At 47.4% G+C, this 25,164-nt stretch overlaps 1 long non-coding RNA gene across 1 annotated transcript; it reads left to right on the top strand.

The window, feature by feature from the left end:
• The first annotated feature begins 385 nt into the window (after positions 1 to 385).
• Positions 386 to 23,951, top strand: LOC139227080 (uncharacterized). The gene is made up of 3 exons (XR_011587372.1): positions 386 to 1,085; positions 8,994 to 9,521; positions 23,756 to 23,951. It is a non-coding gene; the product is annotated as an uncharacterized lncRNA (long non-coding RNA).
• Positions 23,952 to 25,164: the final 1,213 nt, after the last annotated feature.

Below are 25,164 nucleotides of genomic sequence, written 5' to 3'. Positions count from 1 at the left end.
AAAAAGTAATTCTTATTATAAATTCACTATCTCACATTAACATAGCTCATTTTAGACTCGCTCTGCCAAACAAAAGTCCTTTGTGGGGACCACCTCTTTGTAAGGCCCTTTTAAGACTCCCAGGTGCATTTCCTCTTTAAGGCGCCATCTTTGATGCAGGAGGATTCCACGAGGCTTCTCCTTGGGCGCTGCCATCTTTGATGCTCTGCAGCTCTGACACGATGCCGTTGCCATCTTCGATGCCGCCACTGCAGCCTCCGCTCCCCTCCGCTGCCACCTGACTTGCCGCCTCTCCTGCGGCCGTCGTGGCCTCTCCAGCGGCCGCACTTGCCGCGTCCCCCGCGGCCTCCGTAGCCCCCGACCTCCAGCTGCTGCCGCCGCCCGACGCTAACAGCTCCTCTACGGGGCTTTTGCGATCAGCTGGCCCCTGGATCCCTCAGCACCCCGCCCGCAGCGCCCCACCGGCTCAACCCCCACCCCCCCTTGGGCCCCTCTGTGCAGGGTTGCTTGCCTGTGGGGGCTGGGGCTGCGGGATCTCTGGGGCCTGAGGTCAGGGCCTGGGACTTGCCTGTGGGGGGATTGAGGCTGCAGCTCCAGCTCGGTCGGCGCTGCTCTCTGGGGACCCGGGGCACGGCAGCACCCCGGGGAGCAGCAGCCTGTGGAGTGATGAAGTCTTCCCAGCTCCCACGGACCGTCCTCATCCACCTCCGGCCGAGGAGTGTCGGCCCATCGCCTGCAACGACCCACAAAGGTAAAGTGTACGTCTCGTCCCCGTGGGATACCTGCACCATCGCTCTGCCAAGAACAGGTATTAGTTCCCTAGTGTAGGTACACAGCTTCGCCGTGACCGGGACCAGCTTGGGTCGTGCAGCTGGGTTAATCCACAGTTTATCAAAAGTTCTCCGACTCATCAACAACGGACCCGAGCCCGTGTCCACTTCCATACTCACAGGGACTCCGTTGATTTTTACTTCACTTATCACTGGGGGCGAATCATCGGTACACGTGTACAGTCCCAACACCTCATCCTCTTCTGCCTGCTCCTCGCTGAACAGTGGATCATCCCCCATCTCCTCAGCCACACGGTGAGTCCGATTTCTTTTACACATACGCTGAAGGTGGCCTTTAACGTGGCAGGTGTTGCACGTATGCTCCGCAAACCTGCACCGGTGAGCCCCATGGCTTCCTCCACAGCGCCAGCATGGTGCTGCTTAATTGGCCCCCCTCGGCGGACTCTGAGCTCCAGGATCCCGAGGTCCGTGCTCTCTGCCCCGGGCAGAGCCACGTTCTGCAGTTTTGTCCGTGGTGGGTGCTACCCTGTGGACAGTGCCTGCCGGGTTCGAGACTGTGTGGATTATTTGCTTGGTGCTGCAAGTCGAGGTCATATATGCCCGGCTGATGGCGATGGCCTTTGTCAGGGTGACTGTGGGTTCCGTGGTCAGCAGCTTGTGAAGGAGGCCCTCGTGGCCAATCCCCATAACGAAAACATCCCGCAAAGCCTCGTCAAGGTGTGCCCCAAAATCACATGGCGCCGCGAGTCTCCTGAGGTCTGCAGCATATTTGGTGACATCCTGGCCCTCAGGTCTGCAGTGATGGTAAAATTTGTATCTGGCCGTGAGGATGCTCTCCTTCGGTTTCAACTGGTCACGAATGAGTTCAGTCAGCTCCTCGTATGACTTGTCCCTGGCGCTCCCGGGTGGCAGCAAATCCCTGACAAGACAGTAAACCTCATCTCCACAACTGGAGAGCAATATCGCCTTACGCTTCTCTCTCATTGCATCCGTGTCCTCCGTCAGATCGTTTGCTGTGAAGTAGTATTCCAGCCTTTCCGTAAAAGCCTCCCAATCATTGCCCACGGTAAAATCCTTTAGCGAGCCCAGAGTAGCCATGGCTGCATGGAGTTCGTCCGCTTCCTTGTCGCCAATGTGGTGAATGTAGCACACAAATCACTGACTCCACACGGTCTGGTGTAAGTCTAACTGCTGTGACCTTAGTCCTTTATTGAACAGCCTCAGAGTGCCTCCCAGGTGTGGTGGGCAGCCTTATATAGCACCTGTTACAGGTACTACCAGGGTTTCCCACCGTAGCGCCCTCTGTGGTGTGGCATAGTACTTACAATACATTTAAGGTACTGGGACGATACACACATCATTACATAACAACCGGTAAGATTCCCGCGATGGCAGTTGGACTGATGGGATACTGTTTAGTGCATGGAGGCTTGGTCCTGGTAAATGACGCAGGGTCCATCTGGAGTAGGCCACAATCGTTCTTATCTTTAGCCCGTATCGGGTGTTCCTTCAATTCTTCTTTCTTCAAAGCTCTAATTGACCATGTCACCCGACCATTCTCGAAATGCAACGGTGAATCTACTTGGATTAGAACGTCCATTCCCAAAAGGGGTTGATCTACTGGGCCTATCCAGACCGGCGTGGTTAGTTCATGTGGACCCAGCCCTATAAGTACCGGTATTATCCTTTTAATTTCCATTTTATGGCCCCCAACTCCATAGGCTGTATGTGCCCTACCATCCAACGGCAAAAAGTCTCCATATTGTAGGGGTAAGCATGTTAATTCCGCCCCTGTGTCTAAAGGATAGTCCACATCCTTATTGCCCACCCTCACAGTTATATATAGCCCATTTCCCCTTTGTTGTATTAGTGCAAGGAGGGAGGCCAGGGTGGGCTCTAATCGTTTTTTGCTATCCCAAATAACTCCTTCTGTTGTTGTATTGTCAGTCGCTTAAATGCTTCTATGAGGTCGTTATCTTGTGACAAGCCTGATTTGTTGTCTGAATTGTATCCCTGGCTGCGTCCTCTTCCCCAGCCACGACCTTGCTGTTTTGCGCTGCATGTCTTGGCCCAATAACCTTCTTTCCCACAATAATGACATTTTCCGGGTAATTTTCCTAATAACTGTTTATCGGAATCCTGGGATTTCCATCCCATAGCCTGTACAGCTCGGACTTTAGCTCCCATATCCTGATCTAATTGGTTACATCGATCCACCAATGCTGCAAAGGTAGTTCCTCTACCTTCCCAGTCCGGTAACACTACCTTAAGCATTTTGGACAGTTCTGGCTTTAGACCTGCCACGAAAGCTGCTTTCAGGGGTCCAAGCACTTGTTCATCCATTTCCTCATCCGTATTATTCATACCCGAATGTTCTAGCCACGTGCATCTAAACCGCTCGTCATACTCCAGGACCTCCTCTGTTCCTTTCTGTTGGCAGGCTGCAATTTTTCCCCAGTCTGTCTTAACTGGACTGAAGGCTTTCAGCCAGTGTTTAATCGCCTCCCACCTTGCGTTTAATTCTTGCTCATCCTGCTCCAAAGCTTCTTCTACCTTGTTGTGCAATTTTCTTCCCTGTGTTTTTGGCACCATTATGGTCAAAATTTGCACTCCGTCCCAGGGATGAAGTTGATATATATTTCTTAAGCGGTCCAATTGGTCCCACGTTTTCACTCCCCCTTTCTTTGGATTGGGCAATTCCTTGGACCATTTATCAATTTTCTCTGGGTCTGCCGGATCATGAAATAAGTATTCTGCATACACCCTTTTCTTTGTTTTTTTTGGTTCCGCCCTCATCCGCAGTCTCTTCCGATTTGACTACAACTCGTCTTTTTTTAAACGGGGCAAAGCGCACCCCTAATTCTTCATCCTCCGACCCTGTATCGTCAGATGATTCAGAATCCGTATCTATTCCTTGGTCGTGTCTTCGGGTTTGCGCTTTTAATTTATCCAAACATGGGTACCCTGGGAATTGACCGAGACATTTTCCTTTTCCTATTACTGTCTCTTGACCAAATGATTTTTTCCATTCTTTAATTTCACCTTTAAGATCTTTAACTTCCGCTTCCAGCTTTTCAAGTTCAAGCTTTTTCTGTCGCAGCTGTGCACAAACAGCTTGCAATTGATCCTTTGTACTGGTCAGTTCTCGATCATGTTGGGAACGCATTATAATTTCATTCCGCTTTCGGATCTTTCCCATAATGGCTAGGGACCATCTAGTTTGCCCTTTATTTTTCCCCAGACCCTTTTAATCTCGTCCAAGGACCATTGTCCTTTGGAGGTTCCGTACTTTTGTTCGATCTTAATACAGGTTTTAGATAAGTTGAATTGTTGCTCTATGTATTCTTTCAACTGTTTGAAACCTCAGGTGGTGCCTGCCCGCCTTTAACAGTTGTAGGCAATTCTTTGCTCTTATCTCCTGCTACCATAATACTGATTTCTTTACTGGGGTCTCGTGTCGTAGACTTTCCAGCCAATCAGTGGGTCGGTGATTAATTAACTAATACACCGCCGAAGTTAGACGTCTATGGGACCTCGAGCCGACTACCAACCGGAGGGTTCGCAAACCGGAGGCTTTCGGAATCACGTAGAAGGAGAGGCGAATTTAGACTTTTGACCGAGGACTTTTATAAAGAGGAGTCCTTACCTCAGTATGTAGGTCCGATGTCCAAAATTCAGTTTCTTCCCTCCGCGATCCTGTTCGTGATGCCAAAATTGTTAGATCTCTTAATTTCCAATGAAATACGAACTCCGGTTGTAGTTTTAATGTAACTTGATTTTAGCAGCAGCAACAAGCTTTTGGCTTTAAGCCAGGCCTTTGTCCTTCTGAGACCACATGGTCAAAATGGCTGTACTTATACCTGTTTCAATTTACAGAAAAGAACTCGCCTTCTTTGACCTTATTGGCTCATTTGATAGTCTTTTAACCTTTAATTGGCTCGCTACCCAAAGGTCCTAAAATGCCAAATTGATTGACTTAATGCAACGTGCTCAGTCGCACAAAGACATGGGAGTCTGTGTTTTCTCAACCTGTCTAAATGCAGCCTGTTTGAATTCTCTATCAATCTCCAACAAGCGAGAGTCTAACCACTTCTCCTTGACATTCAATGGCATTACTATCGCCAAATCCCCCACCATCAACATCCTGGGGTCACCATTGGCCAGAAACTTAACTGGAGCAGCCACATAAATACTGTGGCAACAAGAGCAGGTCAGAGGCTGGGTACTCTGTGGCGAGTGTCCCACCTCCTGATTCCCCAAAGCCTTTCCACCATCTACAAGGCACAAGTCAGGAATGTGATGGAATACTCTCCACTTGCCTGGATGAGTGCAGCTCCAACAGCTCAAGAAGCTCAACACCATCCAGGACAAAGAAGCCTGCTTGATTGGTACCCCATTTACCATCTTAAACATTCACTCCCTCCACCACTGGCGCACCGTGGCTGCAGTGTGTACCATCTACAAGATGCACTGCAGCAACTCACCAAGGCTTCTTCAGCAGCACCTCCCAAACCCGCAACCTCTACCACCAAGAAGGACAAGGGCAACAGACACATGGGAACACCACCATCTCCACGTTCCCCTCCAAGTTATACACCATCCTGATTTGGAAGTATATCAGCTGTTCCTTCATTGTCGCTGGTTCAAAAATCCGGGAACTCCCTCCCTAACAGCACTGTGGGAGCACCTTCACCACACAAACTGCAGCGGTTCAAGAAGGCGGCTCACCACCACCTTCTCAAGGGGAATTAGGGATGGGCAATAAATGCCGGCCTTGCCAGTGACGCCCACATCCTGTCAATGAATATTAAAAAAAAATGGTTTGCCGTAGGATGAGTAAATTAAAACCACATGTCCCATTCCACTTCCAACAAATTGGCTGACACAGTGTTGTCAATACGCCATTAAATGTCACACAGATAATGGAGATCCTGACCTTTGCTAGGTGCTTCAGTATCACTAGGCTTACAGAAAAAAATAAACCATGGTTTCAGCACTCGATCACTATTCTGTAACCCCCTGGGTGGATATCAGGCAAGGATGCGATCGTAAGTCCTGACCGCAATCATTGTCAGTCAGTCCCACTACAATTCACTCTCACTGCTAAACTTGCTCAATCTCAGTCCCCATCATTCCTTGTTGGTCAGCTCCAGGGCTGCTGTCCATCAGTCCTTGTTGGTCACCTCTAGTGTCCCCAAGGATCTATCCTTGGCCCTATCTTATTTCTCATCTAGATGTTGCCCCTTGGCGACATCATCTGGAAACACAGCGTCAGTTTCCACATGTACGCTGATGACACCCAGCTCTACCTCACTACCACTTCTCTCGACCCCATATCCACGGCATAACAAAGACCACCTATACCCACCTCCGTAACATCGCCCGTCTCCACCCTTGACTCAGCTCATCCACTGCTGAAGCCCTCATCCATGCCTTTGTTACCTCTAGACTTGACTATTCCAACACACTCCTGGCTGGCCTCCCACATTCTACCCTACGTAAACTAGAGTGATCCAAAACTCCGCAGCCCATGTCCTAACTTGCACCAAGTCCCGCTCACCCATCATCCCTGTGCTCGCTGACCTACATTGGCTTCCGGTCAAGCAATGCCTCGATTTCAAAATTCTCATCCTTATTTTAAAATCCCTCCATGGCCTTGCCCCTCCCTATCTCTGTAACCTCCTCCAGCCCCACAACCCCCCTTCAAGATGTCTGTGTTCCTCAAATTCTGCTCTCTTGAGCAGCACTGATTATAATCGCTCAACCATTGATGGCTGTGCCTTCTGTTGCCTAGGCCCCAAGCTCTGGAACTCCCTCCCTAACCCTCTCTACTTCTCATAGAAACATAGAAAATCGGAACAGTAGTAGGCCATTCGGCCCTTCGAGTCTGCACTGCCATTCAATATGATCATGGCTGATCCTCTATCTCAAAACCATATTCCAGCTTTTTCCCCATACCTCTTGATGCCTTTTGTGTCGAGAGATCTATCTATCTCCCTCTTAAATATATTCAGTGACTTGGCCTCCACAGCCTTCTGTGGTAGAGAATTCCACAGGTTCACCACCCTCTGAGTGAAAAGATTTCTCCTCATCTCGGTCCTAAATTTCCTACCACGTATCCTGAGACTGTGACCCCTTGTTCTAGACTTCCCAGCCAGGGGAAACATCCTCCCTTCATCCAGTCTATCCAACCCAGTCAGAATTCTGCCTCTCTTTCCTCCTTTTAGTCACTCCTTAAAACATACCTCTTCGACCAAGCTTTTGGTCGCCTGCGCTAATTTCTACTTATGCGGCTTGGTGTCAAATTTTTAGCTCATAATACTCCTGTGATGTGCCTTGGAATGTTTCACTTCATTAAAGGCGCTATATAAATACATGTTGTTGGTGTTGGACAGTTCCAGGGCTGCCTCTTGGGTCAGTGCCCCTCCTCTCAAAGCATTGCTTCACTCAGCAAACTCAATTCTTTTAAAGGAGAAAGCATTTCCTTCATTGCCTCCCTTAGTGAAATTGTTCTTGAACAAATATCTTACATATTAACGAAAACATTTTAATGAGTGCATTTGCATAATGTACAGATCTTTCTTCAAAGGAATTTTTTACCGATGGAGCAAAATTATTAGGTGCACAAACTAATGGTCTCTCGGTCATTAATTGGTGGATCAGAGAGGCACGATGAAAGTTGAGGCTTCAAAAAACCACAACTGTTTCATGAAATGTGTCTAAAATTTTCAAACTCATGAATTGAAATGGAAATGAGTTGAATAATGCATTGTATGTGCCAGAAATATATTATTTAATTAAATCATTATATTTGCACTTGTGAAAGGAATGTCACTGAAGTAGTCTACTGTTCCCAGAGCTGCCCTATTGTCTCTGCTTATTGTGACAGCATGAGACTGGTCTGTGTGTTTCAATGCATTTTCGCAGAGAATATCAACTCTCTTCACCACCGGCACACCATGGATGCAATGTGTATTATCTACAGGATGCACTGTCGCAACTCGCTATGGTTTTAAGAGAATAAAGGGATTATGGGGAAAGTGGAGTTGAGGTCGAAGATCAGCCATGATCTAATTGAATGAAGAAATGCAACATCCCCACAGACACTTGAGAGTCCCTGGCTAAAGACCCTCCTAAGTGGAGGAAGTGCATCTGGGAGGGTGCTGAGCACCTCGAGTCGTGTTACCATGCAGAAACCAAGCGCAGGCAGTGGAAGGAGCGTGTGGCAAACCAGTCCCACCCACCCTTTCCTTCAACCACTGTCTGTCCCACCTGTGACAGGGACTGTAATTCCTGTATTGGACTGCACAGTCACCTGAGAACTCACTTTTAGAATGGAAGCAAGTCTTCCTCTATTCCGAGGGACTGCCTATGATGATGATGATGACAACTGCGATGTCTGATTCTTTGGTGGCTTTCTGGGCCTGCTATCCTTTTGGCTCAGCATGGGTCATTTGAGTGGGGCAGCTGGGTGGCATAGCTGTTGACTTGCCTTCGGAGATGGCTGTGTATCGACTCCGGTCTTGCTCCTGCTGGGCATTGCATGTTCTTTGATGGGAGCAGGCCAAAGGCATGCCATAAAGCAGCCAAAGCTCCTCAGCTGCGTCCTGTCCAGTGGTTTCCCAGCATGGTAAATCTGGATAGGGTCGAGTCTTGGAGACTGGCAGCAAGGATTGACAGCACCAATACCGAGAGGAGCCACCGCTGTGCTTTGGCACGTAGCTTCCAATAAACAATTGTGCCCTTCAAAGGTGAGGGATGTTAGTGCTGGGGGCTGGCCCTCAGTATTAGCATCAAACACTCCCAGGTCAGCTATAGCACAGCTAGATATAAGGAGATGCTTTCTCTACTCTGCCCCAACTACAAACCTCAGGAGAGCATTTGCTATTACACCAGTCACATTTGTTCAATTTCCCACATGTGCAAAATGAGGGGCAGTTTTGTGCTGTGGCCCATGCCCACTAGGAATTAGACTGAAATTGCTAAACTCATTCCACACCCAGCAGACAGAGAGAATTTAATCTCATTAGCCTAGACTGAATTTGAACCCACTCCAGAGGCGAAAGGACAGTGTGCTAACTCACTATGCCATCTTAGTTCAGTAGGACCGCTGATAACAGATGTTATTTTGTCTGTGAAGCACTTTGGGACGTTGTGAGGACGTGAATGGTGCTATATAAATTCAAATTCTTTCTTTTCTAGGGAGCATGAACAGCAGTCTTCCAAGGAAAATTCCCGCTGACCTAAAGATGGCAAATCTCCTTTGCTGCAACTCCCTCAGCATCACCTCTGACTTTCTCTGTATAGAAGGTGCATCTCCCTCATCCTGGGGCCACTCATAACTGCTCCTACTGTGTTCATGGCCTGTCTACCTGAAGCCTGCACGGCAGATGCCTCAGGTTTAATGGCAGATTGCAGTGAAAGCCATTGGGTTGGATTTTCCAATCCTCTGCGCTCCGTTTCCCCCCCGCCCCCCCGGAGCAGCAGCACTGGCGGCGGTGAGGCGTTCTGGCCGGGCGATCAGCCTCCAGCGCCCCGCAGCGATCCTCGGGTCCGGTTTAGCGGCAGCGCCGAGCAGCACCGCCCGGAAGAGCTGCGTTCGGTGTGCAATGCCCCCGGTTGCGACACCGACAACCCGTCCGCTCCGAAGCGGGCCCCGCACTGACCGCCTGGAAAATCAGGGCGGTCCAACCAACCCGACAGCGGAGAGGTTAATAATGGACTCCTGAGGTAAGTGTGATTGTTTTTTCTTTAAATTGTTTTTGCGATTTGTGTTGTGGTGGCGTGGACTATGTTTTCGGAAAGTTTTTGTGTTTTTTAGGTTTCTCCCCCCCCGCCCCAGGCATCTCTCGGAGCACTCCCGGCCCGACTCTTTAGCTCGGGATCTTCCCATGCCAATGCCCGAGAGAGGTGTACAACGCCCCCCTTAGCGCTGCGCCCTCTGACTCAGGGCCCCGCTGCCCAATGTTACTGACTGAGGCGCAAACTGTTCCCGGGCGCTAACTTTCCCGCCCTGCCGCCATTATCGCCTCCAAAACATCAAAGCCGAAAATCCAGCCCAAAGTTCCTCCATTATGTTAATCATATGGGAGCTAGCAGCCCAATTCTGGGTGTTAGACTTCCCCAAATTACCAAGATCAAATGACTCCTCAACACTGTGCTACTGCTAGACAAATCTGTCTGAAAGCAGGTCGACTAAGGTCTGTATTCCCACATAACTAAAGACGGGACACTCACAGGCTGCACCTCTAACCTGGACCAACTGACCCCTCAGCCTGTAGTTCCTCCACAGCATCGCTATTGCATCAACGGCATTGTGCGCATTATGTGTGCTGCTGCCTACTTGAAGTAAGTGTGGTAACAGATTGGTGCCAAGGGAAATGCTGCTCCTCACGTGCCCATATGGACCAGTGTTCTCCTTGCTGTGTGAATAAAGTGAATGGGCCATTATGAGTATGTTAACACACTTATCCATTTGGGTAAGGTGTTGTTATTACATGCATTATTATACAGATATGTTGACATAACGGGGGTGAAATTGGTCCTGTGCAGCTGCACAAAGCGGGCGATAGTGAATCGGCAGTAATATTCCCTTTCATGTTTTTTGGTTGCTTCCTGCACGGCCCATTCAGAATACCGTGCATGCGCAGTTTTTCCTATTTAAAGCTGTTAGGTTCTCGGGCTCCAGGGAGATTTAAAGCGCTGCCTGGCCACGCAGTTTAAAGGGAATATCGTTTGACAGACCATTTTACACCCCGCACGATTTTCTATTCAATTAATGGTCCATTTTGTGATACCTTGTGAGTACAGGAGCAAGGATGTTTTACTACAGTTATACAGGGCCTTGGTGAGACCACAACTGGAGTATTGTGTGTAGTTTTGGTCTCCTTACCTAAGAAAGGATATACTTGCCATAGAGGGAGTGCAGCGAAGGTTCACCATACTGATTCATGGGATAGCAGGACTGTCGTATGAGGAGAGATTGGGTCGACTAGGCCTGTATTCACCAGAGTTTAGAAGAATGAGAGGGGATCTCATTGAAACATATAAAATTCTGACTGGGTTGGATAGACTGGATGCGGGGAGGATGTTTCCCCTGGCTGGGAAGTCTAGAACAAGGGGTCACAGTCTCAGGATACGGGGTAGGAAATTTAGGACCGAGATGAGGAGAATGAGAGGGTGGTGAACCTGTGGAATTCTCTACCACAGAAGGTTGTGGAGGCCAAGTCACTGAATATATTTAAGAGGGAGATAGATAGATTTCTAGAAACAAAAGGCATCAAGGGGTATGGGGAAAAAGCAGGAATATGCTGTTGAGATAGAGGATCAGCCATGATCATATTGAATGATGGTGCAGACTCGAAGGGCCAAATGGCCTCCTACTGCTCCTATTTTTTATGTTTCTATGTTTCTACCTTCCAAGACCAATTTCACCCCAACATGTCATGCAAATCATGCACTATATAACGATTTGTATATGTAACAGTAGCTGTGTGTACCTCCCAGTCCCAAAATGTAATGGACAAGTTCTTCCAAATAAACTATTGCTTCCTGATAAGGAGTGACGTTGGCCAGTAGAACCAAGGTACTGAGAACCTGTGACTTGGACCACATTTCAGACGGGCAAACTTCTCCAAAATGGCAGATGACTTGGAACGGGTAAATTGGCTAACCCTCCTCAGTGGTGATGCAACCGATGTTGAATATAAATGGAAAGTTTTTAAGAACAAGATTAAAAATGTGGAAAGCAAACATGCACCCAGCATCAAAAGAAGGAAATGTGGTAAGAAAAAGCCAGGGTGGCTGACTGACTATGTACAAAGACAAATAAGATGTAAACAGAAATGTTTCTATAAATTAAAATCATTTGACACTCAAATAAACAGGGTTGAATTCAAGCAACAACTAAAGAAAATGAAGGCTGCTATTAGATCAGCAAAAAGACTAATGGTAAAAGGGATTATAGACAATTATGGTAGTAATGGTGAGAGCTTTTTTAGTTATGTGAAGTGTTATGTATTTAACTCCTTGTAACCTGTATTACACTACCACCAGAGGGCCTATCTGTTGAAGTCCCAAGGGATCCCAGCATCCTTTGGGAGCACGGTATATAAGCAGGCCACCCACGAAGTACCTACACTCTGGAGTCGCATTAAAGAAGCTAAGGTCACACTTGTTCATTGTACACAGTACTCGGTTTCCTCCTTTATTATGAGCATAACATGAAGAGTCAGAACTATCAAAGATTGTATTGGGCCACTGAAGGGTGTTCAAGGACAGGTTACAAAGGACTCACTGGGTATGGGGGAAACATTAAATGAGTACTTTGCATCAGTATTCACCCTTGAAGCTGCAGTTCGAATATTAGAATTTAATACTAGTTTTGTTAGTAACATTAACAGAGATAAACATATTGTTTTAGAAAGAATTAAGAACTTGAAAATAGATCGAGAAGCCAGGCCGGATGCCGGCCGAGGATCCTCCGGGAGATGGGACATTTGCTGTGTGAGGGTCCTCCGGGAGATGGGACATGTGCTGTGTGAGCCTCTCTGGGAGATGGGACATGTGCTGTGTGAGGGTCCTCCGGGAGATGGGACATGTGCTGTGTGAGCCTCTCTGGGAGATGGGACATGTGCTGTGTGAGGGTCCTCCGGGAGATGGGACATGTGCTGTGTGAGCCTCTCTGGGAGATGGGACATGTGCTGTGTTGGCCCCTCCGGCTGATGAGACATGTGCTGTGTGAGCCTCTGGGAGATGGGACATGTGCTGTTTGAGGGTCCTCCGGGAGATGGGACATGTGCTGTGTGAGCCTCTCTGGGAGATGGGACATGTGCTGAGTGAGGGTCCTCCGGGAGATGAGACATATGCTGTGTTGGCCCCTCCGGCTGATGAGACATGTGCTGTGTGAGCCTCTCTGGGAGATGGGACATGTGCTGTGTTGGCCCCTCCGGGAGATGAGACATGTGCTGTGTGAGCCTCTCTGGGAGATGGGACATGTGCTGAGTGAGGGTCCTCCGGGAGATGGGGCATGTGCTATGTGAGTCCCTCCGGGAGATGAGACATGTGCTGTGTGAGCCCCTGGCCTGTATGTTTAATAGCTCACTGCACTCTGGAATGGTTCCTACATATTGGAAGGAGGCTAATGTAGTCTCCATTTAAAAAAAAGGTGACAAGGCAGACCCGGGTAACTAGAGGCATCATCAGTTTAAAATCAGTAACAGGGAAGATGTTTAAAGGAATCATAAGGGATGCAATATATGAAGACTTGGATAGGGAGGGACATAATAGGGAAACCCAACATGGCTTCATAAAAAAGAGGTCATATCTCACAAATGTAATTGTATTTTTAGAAAAAGTTACAAAGTTAGTGGATGAGGGAAGCCCAGAAGATATTGTCTACTTAGATTTCCAAAAAGCTTTCGACAAAATACCGCATAAGAGGCTTGCCTATAAGATCGGAGCCTTTGGTATTAGTGGAAATATATTGAGCTGGATACAGAACTGGCTGGCAGGATTCAGGCAAAGAGTAGTTACAGATGGATTTGGATCTGTTTGGAGACCGGTTACCAGTGGTGTCCCGCAGGGATCAGTGTTGGGACCGTTGCTTTTTACTATTTTTATTAATAATCTGGATTTTGAGGTTGGCGGCACAATTTGCAAATTTGTAGACGATACCAAGCTCTGTGCGAGTGCTAGAACTGTAGAAGATGCTCGTCTGCTTCAGGCAGATCTAAATGTGTTGAGAGTTTTGGCTCAAGACTGGAAAATGATGTATAAATTGGAGAAGTGCAGGGTTATGCATGTGGGCAGGGCAAATACTCAACACTCATACATTCTCCAGGGAAAGGCAATAAAGATGGTGGAGATTTGGGCATTCTAGTGCATACATCCTTAAAGGTACATGAGCAACGCCGTGCAGCGATAGCTCGAACAAATAGGGTGTTGGGGTATATCCATAGGACAACTGAGTACAAGATGAAGCAGAGTTTTTTGTCCGAGTACAAGACCTTAGTCAGGCTGCACTTGGAATACTGTGTCCAGTTTTGGTCTTCTCACATTGAGGCTTTGAAGAGGGTGCAGAGGAGGGGCACTTGACTAATTCCCAGTTTAAAGCATCTTTGTTATCAAGATAGGTTAAATGAGTTGGGACTCTATGGGCTAGATTTTCCACTTCACATCACCCAGTTATGGCCCATATATGGCCCAAAGCGGACCTCTATCGCCCATTTTGAGCAAAAAGTGGAAACTAGGCCCAAAATATCACCCGAAAAACAGGTGCCTAAGTTTCCACTTTGATCGCCAAGAAGATCGCCGAAATTATAGCCCACACAAGGCCCATCCCAAGTTTGAGCACTGAGCATGCACTTCGCTGGGCCAATGTAAGGCCCAAAACAGTGCTGAGAAATAGTTGCTTTTTCTGGGCCTAAAAGGAAAATGGGCACTACAGATGCCATTTTGACTTCAATGGAAAGGTAGAGGATTAGTTGTGATTTAATTAGAGATCTAGTTGTAGTCAGAATATTGAGACAGGGAATATAAATAGGTATTATTACGATATTTTTATTAAATAGGTTTTATATAGTATAATTTACTGAGAGCTGTAAGTTTTCATATACTTATCATTATGATTGGTTTTATATAATTAGGTTTTATACAATAGAATTTAATGAGGATGAGAGCTGTAATTTTTCATATAGGTATTATTACTAGTGAATGGGTTTTATATAGGTTTTTAGTGAATAGGTTTTATATAATAGAATTTATTAGAAGCTGTTACTAAAGTACTTTTATATTAATAGAATGCTCAGATATGGAATAACATCTGTATAGTTGATAACTAACTAAGAGAGAAGACACACACAATTTATTGAATTGAAGAAATGTTTTTTTCATTAACAAAAACGCAAATAAAAATTGAAAAACTATCACTCCAACCCCCTCGCCCCCCCGCACCAACCCACCCTTCCCTCAAATACAAAATCTTAACAATGAACAATTAACCAATAACAACAAACAAAACTAACACAACAGGAACAAGAACAATTGAACAAGTGAACAAACTGTGAAAAAAACGCCCCCCTCCCTACCTGCGGCCACGTTTCCCTCCAGGTCCAGCCCCACCTCGTGTTCGCACCCCACCCGCCCGTTTCGGTCTACGCAGACCGACACCAAGACGTCGTGCAGTGTGGGATGTCAAGACTTCCTGCCGTGGTGGAGGTGACAGAGCAGAAGTGGAAGCCTGAGGCTCCACTTCCGAGTCAGGAGGAACTGTGTCCTCCGTACTCGCTTGCCTGCTAGGGGTCTCGCTGCGAGCAGACACGACACCTTGGGGTGCAGTGCCGTGTCCAGCCAGCAACACATGCCGTAGGGCATTGGTTGTGGCTGTCTGTTGCTGAATAGCCTCCAAGGTCTCCCTTGCAGTCTGTGACTGCTCAGAAGACCAGTTCGAGAAGTTCGTGCAGAACTCGCTCCAGGATGCTGGAAACTGGCTCCAGTTCGCAGAGAATTGGCTCCAGTTTGCAGAGAATTCTGCGAACCCCTGGATAAGGTCGCGACCAATCGCGACCGTCTCCCTGCACAGGGAAATCAAGCTCTCTGTCTGGCCCTCCAAGGTAAGCGATTGCTCGCTACGCTGACTGGACCTCGATGAGGTCGGCGTTTGCAATATGACGCGCCTTGGCGTCGCCACCTGCACACCGCTTGGTCCCGGTGCTTCTTCCATCTCAACCGAGATGGCCGCAGGTTGTTCCCCCCCCCACAAAAAAAAATCATCATCCTCCTCCTCCTCCTGCTCCTCCTCCTCCTGTGCGTCCTCCGCCGTCCCACCCTCCTGTGAGCTGTTAGAACCGGGCTCTGTGAGTGGCACCGAGCAGTGCTCAACGGACACTTCACCTTAGAAAGATGAATGAAATTTCTAAACAACTCATAACAATACATATCAATATATTTCAATATTTCAATATCAATAATTTCAATGTAATGCAAAATATTGCAATACTTTGCAAAACCACAAATGCACAAGGGTTCATCAGCGTTAACATGACCTCACTCGTAGATTAGAGTACATCTGAACTAATGAATTATAATTGCATAACAAATGCGTAACTATGATATTTCGCGTATGTTATTAGTAATGTTTGATACTTTGCACGTTCCGCATTACTCACCAGGCTCAAGGGTGGGCTCGGCCATGCCACGAGTCGTGACCGCACGGCTTTCAGTACCCACCAAGGCTACCGCAAGCTCCTCGTATGGATTGAGAACGTGCACTGCCATGGGGCCGCCCACCTGTCCTCCTTTGCCCTGCACGGTTTAAACTTATCTTTTTCTGTAAATGATAATTTAACATTGCATGGCATAAGCTACCTTTCCTGACAATAAACATTGAAGACTGATTGAAATGTTCCGTTATTACGTAACCTTGTATTGCATATGAATAACTTTCAATATTATTCTAATTATACAAGTAAGTATACAATACATATATGTATGTATGATTTTAAATATGACTTTTAAATATCTTTTAAATATTATAATTAAAAAAAAATAATATTTTAAAATATTACAATGCAACTTACTATGGTGGCTGCATATGAATAATTTTTAATATTATAACTTGCAACTTAGTATTAGGGTGGATAAATGTAATTGGTAATGTAATTTTATTTTCATTTAATGTAGTTTTTAAACTCCACATTATAAATTATTAAAATTGAGGAATTTGTTTGCAATTAATCAGACTTACTCTGGCAGCTGCCAGGAGGCTGTTCCGCCTCTTGCGGCACTGGTCAGATGTCCGCACCTCATGGGATGCCGATATCACCACAGCAGCAATCTCCTGCCAGATCCGTCTGTAAGCACGGGGTGGAGGTTTCCCAGGGCCGCCCCGTGTCATGTCCTTCCACCTTGTTGATACAACATGGACAAGTGCCTCGTTTGCCTCCTCACTGAAGGCTTTGGCCCTTCTTCTTTCACTTTCACCTTCATCTTGATATTGAATAGACATGGCCATTGCTGAAACGTCTGTAATGATAACTGATAACAATCTACCGATGAACTCCTCTCTCCTCTCTCTCCTGCTCTCACCGACCCTCCCTTTCCTTCTAAGCACATGTGATGACCCATGAACTCTTCAAACACGGCAAAAAAAATCGATCCAAAAAAAAAACATCCCACACACATGTGCACAATATCGTTGCGAGGGAAGCTTTTTATTTTTGGACTTCCGCTTCACTTCCGCTTTTTTTGGGCGATCGTTAGATCGCTGAGAAATCAGATCACCTACTTGACATCGCTGGGGTAAGGCTGAGTGGAAAATCGCAAAAAAAAAAATTGACCTTATGCTGGTGATCAGCATGGGCGATACATCACACATCGCTGGAATAAGCCCCATTTTTTGGGGCCTTAGCCACCTAGTGGAAAGTCCAGCCTTAAATCTTAGAGCAGTGTAGACTAAGGGGCGATCTGATTGAAGTTTGTAAGATAATGAAGGGAATAGACGGTGTTCTAGCTGACAGTTTATTTCAATAGGTTAGGCAGGGCCAGGGAGCACACATTTAAGGTGTATAGGGCTAGATCTATGTTAGACGTCTGGAGGTGGTTCTTTTCCCAGAGAATACAGATCTCTGGAACAAGCTGCCGTTTCATGTGGTGGATGCAGACTCACTGAATTCCTTCAAGCGAGAGCTGGATTTTTTTCAGGCTGGGGCAGAGATCAACTCTTACAGAAGGGAGCGAATATAGGGAATTCAGGGCCAGAGTGATCTCCTGGACTAGTTTTGATCACCTAGATGGGTCGGAAAGGATTTTTTTTCCCCCCAAATGGGCCTGGGTTTTTTATGTTTTTTTGCCTCTCCCAGGAGATCCCATGGCTTGGGGTGGGGTAGGATGGTGTGTGTAGGTTGTGATACACAAGGTATCACAGTTGTGTGGGACAGGCTCGATAGACCAGATGGTCTTTACCTGCCCGTCATTGTTCGTATGTTCATAAGTAGATCATGTCTGAAGTTCCACCAACGTACTTCTTTTGTGTGAGTTTTGCTTTTAAGTATCAGAGCAGTGGGGACTGGAACAGGAGCGATTTTAACCCGACTCGCTCAGCAGAGACCTTGTGGGCGGGCAGTTGAAATCGACCTGGCTCTTACCTGTCCGAGATCATCATCATTATCATCATAGGTGTCATGTATGTAACCTTCATGTAACAACACTGCAATACTGTATATACTTGAGAAATGCACACATTGACCACAGGAGGTGAATTTGTGGGAGACACTCCTCACCTGGTCATCCAGGGATATAAAGGGAGGTCCCACGCAGGGTCTTTACTCCTTGGTGCTGTGAATAAAGGTGCAGGTCACAGAGTGACCTTGTCCATAGAATGTGCCTCATGTGGATTTGTGGTATTGTGTAAGGACTTTACAGTGGCGACGAGAAACGGGACTCAATGACCCACGAGAATGGCTACTGGTAGCACAGAGGAACGGTACTGTGTTGGTGAGGACTGGGACGATTTCATTGAAAGGCTTCAGCAGAGTTTTGTCACGAAGGACTGGCTGGGAGATGCAGCGGCCGACAAGCGAAGAGCTCATCTACTGACCAGCTGTGGATCTAAGACTTATGCGCTCATGAAAGACCTGCTAGTACCCGAGAAGCTGGCGGACAAAACCTTTGAAGAGCTCAGCAAGCTAATCGGTGAGCACCTCAAACCGGCGAGCAGCATACACATGGCCCGACACAGATTTTATACCCACCGACGTCGGGAAGGACAGAGCATACCGGACTTCGTTGCGGATCTCCAGCGCTTGGCCAGCCTCTGTAAGTTCACAGACGCCTGCAGGGGGGAGATGCTAAGGGATTTCTTTATTGAGGGCATCGGTCATGCCGGGATTTTCAGAAATGTAATCGAGACCAAGGACTTGACCTTGGAAGCGGCGGCGTTGCTGGCTCTGACTTTTATGGCGGGGGAGGAGGAAACCAAGATAATATACGTGTGCAACTCTGACTCCAATGTGGCGATGGATCAGGGGGTCAATATCATAAACGTGACTCAGAGCCCAGCAGGCAGGCAAGGGCAGTTTGACACACCCCAGGCAGCAATAGACCCCAGAACAGGTTTTCAACACATACAATGGCAGGCTGAACGGACATTTATGCCACCCCAGTGGACAATGCATTCTGGGATGGGGCCTTTGACACCCACTAACAGGGTGCTCAAGAGCAGTCAAAGGGACAATCAGCAAGGAATGCCGGGTCATAGCTCCTTTGTTCACAACAATGGGAATCTCAGCTCATGCTGGAGGTGTGGGGGCAGACATGCTGCCAGGACTTGCAGGTTTCAACAGTTTGTCTGCAGAAATTGTAACCTCAGTGGCCATTTAGCTAGAATGTGCAGGAAGCCTGCGACCAGGCTAATTTATGAGGCAGATGGACCAGAAGAGGGGTCTGCGAGGCAGGATGACGCATGGGGCAAATCAATGGACGCTGAAGTTCAGCGGGTTCATGTGGCAAACATTCACAGCTCATATACCAAAATGCCACCTATGATGATGAAGGTCCTATTAAACGGCATCCCAGTACGCATGGAGCTGGACACGGGGGCCAGCCAGTCACTCATGAGTGTTCAACAATTCAAAAAGTTATGGCCACTCAAAGCCAGCAGATCCAAACTAGAACACATTGAGACTCAATTGCGGACGTACACCAAAGAAATCATTCCAGTGCTAGTCAGTGCAATGTTGGCTGTCACACACAATGGATCAGTGAACCGGCTGCCGCTCTGGATTGTCCCGGGCAATGGTCCCGCACTGTTGGGGAGGAGCTGGTTAGCTGAGATGAACTGTAAATGGGGGGATGTGCACGCAGTGTCATCTGTGGAGCGAAGTTCATGCTCACAGGTCCTACAGCAATTTGAGTCGCTATTCCAACCTGGCGTCGGGACGTTCAAAGGTACCAAAGTAGTGATTCGCATCACCCCGGATTCCAGACCAGTGCACCACAAAGCCAGAGCTGTGCCGTATGTGATGCGGGAGAAAATTGAGAGTGAGTTGGACCGGTTGCTGAGAGAGGGCATCATCTCACCCGTTGAATTCAGCGACTGGCCGAGTCCCATTGTTCCCGTCCTAAAGGTGGATGGCTCGGTCAGGATCTGTGGCGACTACAAGGTCACTATCAACTGGGTGTCCCTACAAGACGGCAGCGGAGTCGATGATATTTGCCCTAAATCTCGCTTCAGGCACCCTCCCTGGTGGCCCAGTGGGCCGAACTTTAAAAACTGCGAAGGCTCTCCCCTTTAAGTGACGCGGCGCCGTGATGCCGCCATCAGCACTACGCTACGCTGATGACTGACAGCGGCGGACACGACACCCCGCTCCAACTTCCGCCCCTCTCATGCTCATCGCCGCTGATCCGCTCACACTATGAGCGACTTCCGGTCCTTCGAAGAAAAAAAAGCCAGAGATCGTAATTTCGCTCAAGAGGCCACTTCATTCACCGCGGCGGAAAACGTAACAGATACCGGGTGTGTGCGCCCGGTTTCCAGCAGTGGGCAATCTCGGCCCGAAAGCTTCATGGCCTTTGGCCTTTTCCCCTCCGTGATCGCTGGGCACAAAGCAAAAGGAAAATCAGCCCGGAGGGTCGGCGTGGAGAAGAGCGGGGTCAGGTGCAGGCGCATTCTGTCTGCAAATGCAGGACTTTGTGATATAAATGCCATTTCCGTGCCCCTGGGATAGCTGTGCAGTGCCAGTTACTGCAGAAGATAAAGGTACGCGGAGTCAGAGGAAATGTATTAGCATGGATCGAGAATTGGCTGGCTAGCAGAAAGCAGAGAGTCGGGATAAATGGGTCCTTTTCGGGTTGGAAATCGGTGGTTAGTGGTGTGCCACAGGGATCGGTGCTGGGATCACAACTGTTTACAATATACATAGATGACCTGGAAGAGGGGGCAAAGTGTAGTGTAACAAAATTTGCAGATGACACAAAGATTAGTGGGAAAGCGGGTTGTGTAGAGGACACAGAGAGGCTGCAAAGAAATTTAGATAGGTTAAGCGAATGGGCTAAGGTTTGGCAGATGGAATACAATGTCGGAAAATGTGAGGTCATCCACCTTGGAAAAAAAAACAGTAAAAGGGAATATTATTTGAATGGGGAGAAATTACAACATGCTGCAGTGCAGAGGGACCTGGGGGTCCTTGTGCATGAATCCCAAAAAGTTAGTTTGCAGGTGCAGCTGGTAATCAGGAAGGTGAATGGAATGTTGGCCTTCATTGCGAGAGGGATGGAGTACAAAAGCAGGGAGGTCCTGCTGCAACTGTATAGGGTATTGGTGAGGCCGCACCTGGAGTACTGCATGCAGTTTTGGTCACCTTACTTAAGGAAGATATACTAGCTTTGGAGGGGGGTACAGAGACGATTCACTTGGCTGATTCCGGAGATGAGGGGGTTACCTTATGATGATAGATTGAGTAGACTGGGTCTTTACTCATTGGAGTTCAGAAGGATGAGGGGTGATCTTATAGAAACATTTAAAATAATGAAAGGGATAGACAAGATAGAGGCAGAGAGGTTGTTTCCACTGGTCGGGGAGACTAGAACTAGGGGGCACAGCCTCAAAATACGGGGGAGCCAATTTAAAACCGAGTTGAGAAGGAATTTCTTCTCCCAGAGGGTTGTGAATCTGTGGAATTCTCTGCCCAAGGAAGCAGTTGAGGGTAGCTCATTGAATGTATTCAAATCACAGATAGATAGATTTTTAACCAATAAGGGAATTAAGGGTTACGGGGAGCGGGCGGGTAAGTGGAGCTGAGTCCACGGCCAGATCAGCCATGAGGGGCTAGATGGCCTACTCCTGTTCCTAATTCTTATGTTCTTATGTTATGTTCAAACGAAGTTTAATGGCCCGACAAAGGTAGGGAGGCAACAGAAATCTTTCACCCACAGCTACAAAAAGGCACTGTACTACCATACATGTTATTTCCAGACTCTCACTTGTGTTACAGGGCTGCAACAGAGGATTAAACAGAAGCCCTCAACCTCTCAGCCTGACATGCAGGTGTCTCCCTGAGAGGCACATCAGGAATGTCGTCGTTTGCTTGCAGAACCTGCAGTCATCCCAATGTTCTGCCTGCTCACACCTGGGTTGCACTGCACTGCACATCTTGCAGAACGCAGACTTTTTATGCTGCATCCTTCCTACAGGAGAAGGTTGCACATAATAACAACAACAACTTGTATTTATATTGCGCTTAAACGTAGTAAAATGTCCCAAGGTGCTTCACAAGAGTGTTAAGACAAAACCAATAACTTTGACACTGAGCCACATAAGAAGGAATTATGGCAGATGGCCGAAAGCTTGGTCAAAGAGGTAGGCTTCAAGGAGCGTCTTAAAGGAGGAAAGAGAGGTAGAGAGCCAGAGAGGTTTGGGCAGGGAGTTCCAGAGCTTGGGGCCTAGGCAACAGAAGGCACGGCCACCAATGGTTGAGCGATTATAATCAGAGATGCTCAAGAGGGCAGAATTAGAGGAGCGCAGACATCTCGGGCTGCGGGGGGGGGTTGTGGGGCTGCAGGAGATTACAGAGATAGGGAGGAGCGAGGCCATGGAGGGATTTGTAGACAAGGATGAGAATTTTGAAATTGAGGTGTTGCTTAACCGGGAGCCAATGTAGGTTGGCGAGCACAGGGGTGATGGGGGAGTGGGACTTGGTGCGAGTTAGGACATGGGCTGCCGAGTTTTGGATGACCTCAAGTTTACGTAGAATAGAATGTGAGGGGCCAACCAGGAGTGCGTTGGAGTAGTCAAGTCTAGAGCTAACAAAGGCATGGATGAGCGTTTCAGCAACAGATGAGCTGAGGCAGGGATGGAGACAGATGATGTTGCGGAGGTGAAAATAGGCGGTTTTAGTTATGCCGTGGATATGTGGCCGGAAGCTCATTTCAGGGTCAAATATGACACTAAGCTTGCGAATACACGGGAGACACAGGCCACAGGGGAGAGTGGGTCACTTGATTGAGGCCTCCAGTCACCTTCGAGGAGGAAGCACTTGAACTGCTGGGGAGGCCTTCAGACGAGCGAGTGGGAGACAGCGAAGTGGGAGAGTGAGTGTCGGGGGTCAGTTCACCGGGACATTCTGCTACTGCTCAATCTTTTGTTGCTGGAGCACCTCGAACCTTCCTGCAAACAGCCTCTTGTTAATGCTTCTTCTGAAAGCAAGTCAACTCTGACCCCACCAATCGTACTCTCTCTTCCTCTAGATGTAAAACAGTACCAAGAATCAGAGTGTGCTCTTGAACTAGCAGTGAAATGCATATCTACAGTGAGCCTCGCAGGAGAGAGTATAGATCATTTAACAGAATAAAGGGTCGCACATTCAAAATAGGGGTGAGGAGGAATTTCTTCTCTCAGAGGGTCGTGAATTTGTGGAATTCTCTGCCCCAGAGAGCTGTAGAGGCTGGGTCATTGAATATATTTAAGGTGAAGATAGATAGATTTTTGAACGATAAGGGAGTCAAGGGTTATGGGGAGTGGGCAGGGAAGTGGAGTTGAGGCCAAGATCAGATCAACCATGATCTTATTGAATGGCAGAGCAGGCTCGAGGGGCCTACTCCTGCTTCTATTTCTTATGTTCTAACTCATGATTGTTAGAAAGATAAATTCTTTATACTTTTTAATAGATTCGAAAAGCTAGAGACAGTGATATTTAACTGACAATTAACTATTTATTATTCCAAAAACATTCATCTTAAAACTATATACATAGTACACACAGTCCGTCTAGAAACTTAGGTGTAAAGGACGTCCCAAGAATCGTGAGCAATTGCTTACCCAAAGCCGTACTTGATGGCTCTGCTTGAAGGTAGCCAAAGTTCCTACTGAAGTTTGCTTTGTATCTCTTTTATACCATTGTAAAAACAAGCTTCCATTGTCCATTTCTTGCTGAGGTTAACTTTGCTGGGTGTTTTATTACCCTTAGATCATTGAACATTGAACATACTGCATGAGGTTCCATCCTTCAACAACCTCTGCTTCCAATCTTCGCTCTTTCGGAACTATGGCTTTTGTCCTGGGACGTCATTGTGATCAAAAGATAAGATCTGCCAGCAAAGTTTAAACTAATTCTGACTTACTCATGTGGTTGAACCATAATTATGACATAAGCTGTTCTGTATTAAAATGGTGTAAAAACATACCTATATTCTTACAATGATTCTTCTAGGAATAACTGTGTTAATGGCATATCAATCACCTGATTCTAATCATTCTATTTGAGCTTTTCATTTATTAGCAAACCAGCAAATGTGGAACAAAGAGTTTTGGGCTAAATGCCTGATACCATCACTGGGCAGTAAATAACAAGTCTGAATGTAGTGTGGGCAGGTACAGCAGGAGCGGCGAGGTCAGGGCGAAGGAGCGACAAGAGTTCGTAGAGGGACGAGATCAGGGCCCAGAAGAGGCACGAGTTCGGGGCCCAGAAGAGGCGAGGGCCCAGGGGCAACACGGGCCAGCCCACACTGCTGTATGTGTGCGCACTAGGTCCGTGCAGCAGAGCTGGTCTCTAGTCGTCTTGGTTAACCCTTGCCACTGGACCAAGACCTAGCTCTGTCAAGCCCGTGTGGTGGCTGGTGTGCAACGGTCACCACACATTAAAAAAATCCACGCACAGGCATCTTCCACCCTTCAACATGTAGTGCGGGATCCGTAATATTAGGTCCTTCATTGAAACACCTGTGAACTGATCCCTTTTCGGCGTGGAAGCAAGTCATCCTCGCTTCGAGGGACCACCTATGCTGGTGATGATGATGATGATGATTAACAAGTCGAAGATGGAAACAAATTTGTGTGGCGATACAGATTAGATCCAATAGCTAAAGTAATTGATAGAAATATCTCCTGCTCGCCCTGGGCACACTATCAAAAACATACATAGATATTAGAGATAGTGAAGATATTTTCAAGGAACTAAGACTGACCTATGAGCGTAATCTAAAATATAGATCTGGCCTAGAAACCTGTCTGGGGCATTGGCACAAAGCCGGCTAAGTCAGATCGGCCTCCCGTTAGACACAGACCTGACATTAGCCACTGCGTATAATGCACAGCCTGTTCTGCGCCATTGCCTGAGACACATTTCCAGCCCTCTGGGCGTAATATTATCATTATTATAAAATGCCTAAAAATTTAAAAGCTACCGAAATCATAGACTAGTCATATCATAGGGTCTCTATATTCTCTTCCTAGCCCCTTGTTGAATCAAACAGACTTATGAATATCTTTATAACCACCGTCAGTCAGGTAAATGTGGGGAGTTCCATCGGACCATGCGGCAGGGAAGGGAGAGACCAGAGCAGTGGCGACCTAAGAGGTCAAAATTGCCCTCGGTGG

This window comes from Pristiophorus japonicus, chromosome 16, assembly GCF_044704955.1.
Source record: "Pristiophorus japonicus isolate sPriJap1 chromosome 16, sPriJap1.hap1, whole genome shotgun sequence".
Lineage (NCBI taxonomy): Eukaryota > Metazoa > Chordata > Chondrichthyes > Pristiophoridae > Pristiophorus > Pristiophorus japonicus.
The sequence above is the reverse complement of the archived record's forward strand: the minus strand, read 5'-3'. Positions and strand labels throughout refer to the sequence as shown.